A 5003-nucleotide genomic window follows, 5' to 3' on the forward strand; every position below is an offset into this window, starting at 1 on the left:
GGCTCTGTCCTTAAAAGAAGATGTCTCTACCAGTTTAAGGATGCTAGAAATGTGATTCACAAACCTAGGATTCAATACTAGGGAAACCATTCACCGATATCTGCTTGGTCTTTAAGTACACATTTATTATTATTATTATTATTATTTTATTATTATTATTTTAAATGAGCTCAACATTTCAGTGCAGAGGTCTATTAATAGAGCCTCTTTTTACCCCAATATGTGGTGTATAGCTGAAAGCTATGAGAAATATATAGGAAGTAGAACATGGGGGAGCAAAATGAACATTACAGAAAGATTTTTATTAAAATTAAGATACTTGTGTGGTACCTAGATCTTTTCTATATGGGCAGGGCACTTTGAATCTGCTGAGGCTCTTTTTTACAACTCTATAGATAAATAGTTGTTATAGTTTGGCTTTTACCTGTTGACCTGGGCAAGAGGTATGAAGTCTTGGACTTCTTAGTGTTCTCTCTTGGCAGGTCACTGAAGGTTATTGATGCTTTATCCCCAGGCCATGGGCCTCAGAAATCACAGAAAATCTATAGGCTTCAACAGAGGCAAAAGCACGAGAAATGTTTGAATGTGACTAGGGATTGGTTTTAATCAAGTTTGATATGCAAGTGTCACCTCAACAAGTGTCAACCACAAGACATTTAGCAAGTTAATGCCATCTAAATAGGCCTCAGCTAAGGGGTAGGATTTTTGTGGGCTCAAATAGCTTCAGGATGCAGATCACTGGTGCTTATCTATGAAGTAATTATACAATTACAGCTTTTTCTCTTTTGATTATAGGGAATAGAATCTTACACATATAAACATTTCATATGTTAGGAAGTAATAAAAAACATTTGATACTTAAAAATTGTAAGGCATCAAAATTCTGAGTATACTATAGAGTACTTGAGATCCTAGCTTTCCATGGTTAATCTCATGCCTTATTCAGCATTTATAGTTTGGTTATGCCCAAAATTCATTCTCCACTTAAGCCCACATGGGATTTTTGAGCATGTAGCTTACCCACAGTTCAAAAGTCAGAAGAAATTCAACTCAGAAACTAAACAGGAAGCTTCAGAGACATGTAGGGATTTTAAATAAATATAGTAATTGCTTTTCACCTTAGTAATTTCTAAAATTAATACTCTAAAGGAAAAGAACAAAGGGGAGATACATGAGAGGAGAATCAGGAAGTATCTTAATGTATTGAGTTCAGATCTGTATTTGAAGTTGGTTGAAATTTCTCAACTCAGGAAATTGAAAGTAGATGATATTCATTATTATTACAGAATATTTTGTTCAGCTCCTGAGACAAACTCTAGAAGGTTATGTTACTAGTATAGGTCAGTAAGAAAAAGAAAAGTAAAATAGAGAATCATTTTGTAAATGTTACTAGCCTTGTATGTATCATGGAAGGAAAAGGGCAAAATTAAGAAACATTAAACTGCTCTTCAGTGAAGTCTTCCTGAAATGAGTGAATGAACAATAGAAAGAAATAAAATATAAGAGAAATACTACACTGCTGCCAAAAGAGAAGGAACTAATAGAAATACAGCTTTATGTATGTCATAAAATGAGGAGGCATTTGATATATTGTTATAATATGTCATTTGATATATTATATATTATATTATATTATATTATATTATATTATATTATATATCATATATATCATATCTATCATATTATCATATAATAAAGAAAAGTACACAATAGTGTGAAAAGTAGAAGGATCTAGTAAGTGTTCATATAGCTAAGCAATATCTTTGGGAGAGGGCATAAGAAGTTGACAGCCTCGGGAAGGAAAGTGAATGCCTGAAGGAAAAGGAAGAGAATGAGTCCTCACTGTGCATGCTTTCATACCCTTTGAATAGTGTATAAATGTGCATTAAAAATAAATAAATACCCTAAAAAACCATGCAAAAAAATTTAAAAAAACTGTTAGAAATAATAATAATAATAAAAAAACACACAGCAAGTTTGCAAGATTCAAAATCAATATTCAAAACTCAGTTGCATTATATACATTAACAACAAATATTTCAAAAAAAAAATTAAGACACAATTTCACTTCCAACAATGTCAAGGGAAAAAAAAGTTAAGTGTGTTCTGTGGGGAAAGGAAGAGTGCTTTTGCACCCCAAGGCAAGACGGAGGGCCGTAAAAGAATGGTGCCAGCAGTCTTGGGGAAATATAATTGAAAACAAAATCTTCTCCATATTCAGCAAACCTCTCCAGAGAGGTAGAAAAAAACACACACAAAAAAACAATTCTATATTGAATAAGCATTAAAACAGAATGTGATGGACGTCACAGGCAATCTGCTTAGAGATTGCAAAGACAATCTTTTATGATAGGAGGTAGTTTTTCATATGGAAACTAGGCACCCTGGGATTTTGATAGATAAGGTGCTGGGCTCCCACCTGTTAAAATCTGAAGGTAGGAGGGTGGAGAGATCAATCTTTACTAATGCAAAAAAGTACTGGGCTGCTTTCTCCTCCACGTGGGGACACAGGATGGCGGCAGCGGAGGCATGGGACCTGCAGAGGCTACTAAGTGCAGTTTCAGGATGCGGGAGAGCAGCTGCTGGGCTCCCCTTCCATGTGCCCCTGGACCTCACCCCGGCAAGCTGCAGCTTATATGCAAGGCATTGCTGGCCCAGGAGGATACCCGGCCACTGGCTTTTTATGTCCACGATGCTGAGATTGTTTTCTCACTGCGGAGGATGCTGAAGTCACAGGGACAGTGATGGAGAAGGTTCTCCGACATAATTTACCAGCCACAGGCTACCCTCAAAGTCTGCGCTGAGCCGCTGCACCAGCTCCTTGGAGGGTCTCAGCGAGGCAGTCATTTCTGTGGCTGTCAGCCCCACAGGAAAGTACTTGGCCTGTGGCTCTGGAGACACCGCTGCGTGTTTCTGGGATCGCAGCACTGAGATGCCGCATTTCATGTGCCAGGAACATAGACACTGGGTCCTTGGCGTACTCCAGTCAGCAGAGGGCAAGCAGCTGGCCTTGGGCTATAAGAATGGGGAGGTTCTCCTGTGGGACGCAAGCACAGGGAAGCAGGTGGGCAGGACACTCGCCGGCCATAGCATGTGGATCGCGGGCCGAGCTGGGAAGCCCTCCATACAAACTCCGAGTGCCACTACGTGGCCAGCAGGTGCACCGCTGGCAGATGGCAGAGTGCGAGTGAGACATAACCTTGGGCCACTGTGAGCGCGTGCTCACCAGGCACACCCAGTCAGTCACTTGTCTTTGATGGGGAGGAGACAGGCTTCTGCACTCTGCCTCCCAGGCCCGCACCATCAAAGTCTGGAGGGCCCACAATAGTGCTATGCTGGACTCTGCAAGGTCACAGCTACTGGGTGAACCCCATGGACCTCAGCATTGGCTATGTCCTGTGCACGGGAGCCTTTGAGCCAGCCGAAGCCTCAGTTAATGCCCAAGACCACCAAGGGTCCTTGCAAGAGTTAAAAGAGAGGCCCTGGCCGATCAGCGGCTGGAGCATCCGCCTGTGACCAGAGGGTGTCTGGTTTGGTTCCCGCCAGGGGCACGTACAAAAAAAAAAAAACCCTGGCCGGTTTGGCGGTTTGGCTCAGCGATTGAGTGTCAGCCTGCGGACCAGAGAGTCCCAGGTTCGGTTCCCGCTGGGGGCACGTACCACAAAATAAATAAATAAATAAATAAGAGTTAAAAGAGAGAGCTCTGAGCCCATACAACCTTGTGCGGGACCAGGACCCAGAGCGGCTGGTGTCTAGTTCAGATGAATTCACCTTATTCCTCTGGTCCCCAGCAGAGGACAAGAAGCGGGACACCAGGCCCTCATTAACCAGGTGCTCTTCTCCTCTAACTTCTGCATGGTCACCAGGGACTCCTTCAACAAATCCATCAAGCGGTGGGATGGCAGGACAGGCAAGTTCCATTTTCCCCGCATAGTCACATGTCTGCTATGTACCAGATTGCAGTGTCAGCTGGGCAGCCAGCACCGGTCAGTGGCAGCACTGAAAGTGCAGGATGTGAAGGCCCAGAAGCTGGCCTCACACTTGCCAGGCCACTGGATGAGGTATACGCTATCAACTGGCATCCAGATGGCCAGAGAGTGGTAAGTGGTGGGAAAGACAAAAGCTTCCAGATATGGAAGAGATAAGAAATCTCACAGCTCTGACCCCCACCTGGACTCGGCCTGTGCCAGCTGCCTGTCCTGACAGACAACAAAGGCTGGGGCAGTGACCCAGAGAACAAGTGTGACCTGCTGTCCTTGCACAGACCCCAGGGAGGTCCCTCCCTAGAGCAGGTGATCAGAGGACACAGAAGGTCACCATGGAGCTCAACCTTTAGCCGTCACTCTGTACCTTCCCAGTGCTATCAGGGTGGCAGGAGGCCAGGCAATGACTTAGACCCCTGCTGCTGCTCCCACGTCCTTGCCCAGAAGTTAGCTCTATTCTGGGTCAGACCCTAGATCTAGGACCAAATAAATAACTTAATTTTGAAAAAAAAAAAAATACAGGCCAAATGTGGTATAAGGTATATTTTCATGTGGATGTCATCTTGAAATACTAAATGCTAGGAAAAGCAGATGTCAGGCAGGTTTACTACCAAAGCCAGCATGAAGCGGGACCTCCAAAAAAGTCAAACAGGCAGCAACACTCAGGGAATGGTGCAATTTAGAGATGAGGTGTTGATGGAGTCCACGTAAGAACCCATTCATGTACCCCCTTTGATAACCTTGCATTTGGATGCCGCTCATAAAAGAGAGAATTCAAATGCAAGATAAAATCACTAACAGCATAAATAAAGAGCCTTTCTTTGTGGAATTTTTATCTCTCACACTTTTATTCTTAAAATTGAGTTGCTGCCCTGGCCAGAGTGGCTCAGTTTTAAGAGCATTGGCCCTTGTACCAGAGGGTTATATACCTGGGTTGTAGGTTTGATCTCCAGCTCCAGTTGGGTTGTGCGTGAGAGGCAACCAATAGATGAGTCTCTCTCACAACAATGTTTCTCTCTC

General features: G+C 43.2%; 1 pseudogene; it reads left to right on the plus strand.

The window, feature by feature from the left end:
* The first annotated feature begins 2512 nt into the window (after positions 1–2512).
* On the plus strand, positions 2513–4145 carry LOC118615885 (annotated as a pseudogene).
* Positions 4146–5003: the final 858 nt, after the last annotated feature.

The sequence above is a fragment of the Molossus molossus genome, unplaced genomic scaffold (genome assembly GCF_014108415.1).
Source record: "Molossus molossus isolate mMolMol1 unplaced genomic scaffold, mMolMol1.p scaffold_m16_p_1, whole genome shotgun sequence".
In the NCBI taxonomy this organism is placed as follows: domain Eukaryota; kingdom Metazoa; phylum Chordata; class Mammalia; order Chiroptera; family Molossidae; genus Molossus; species Molossus molossus.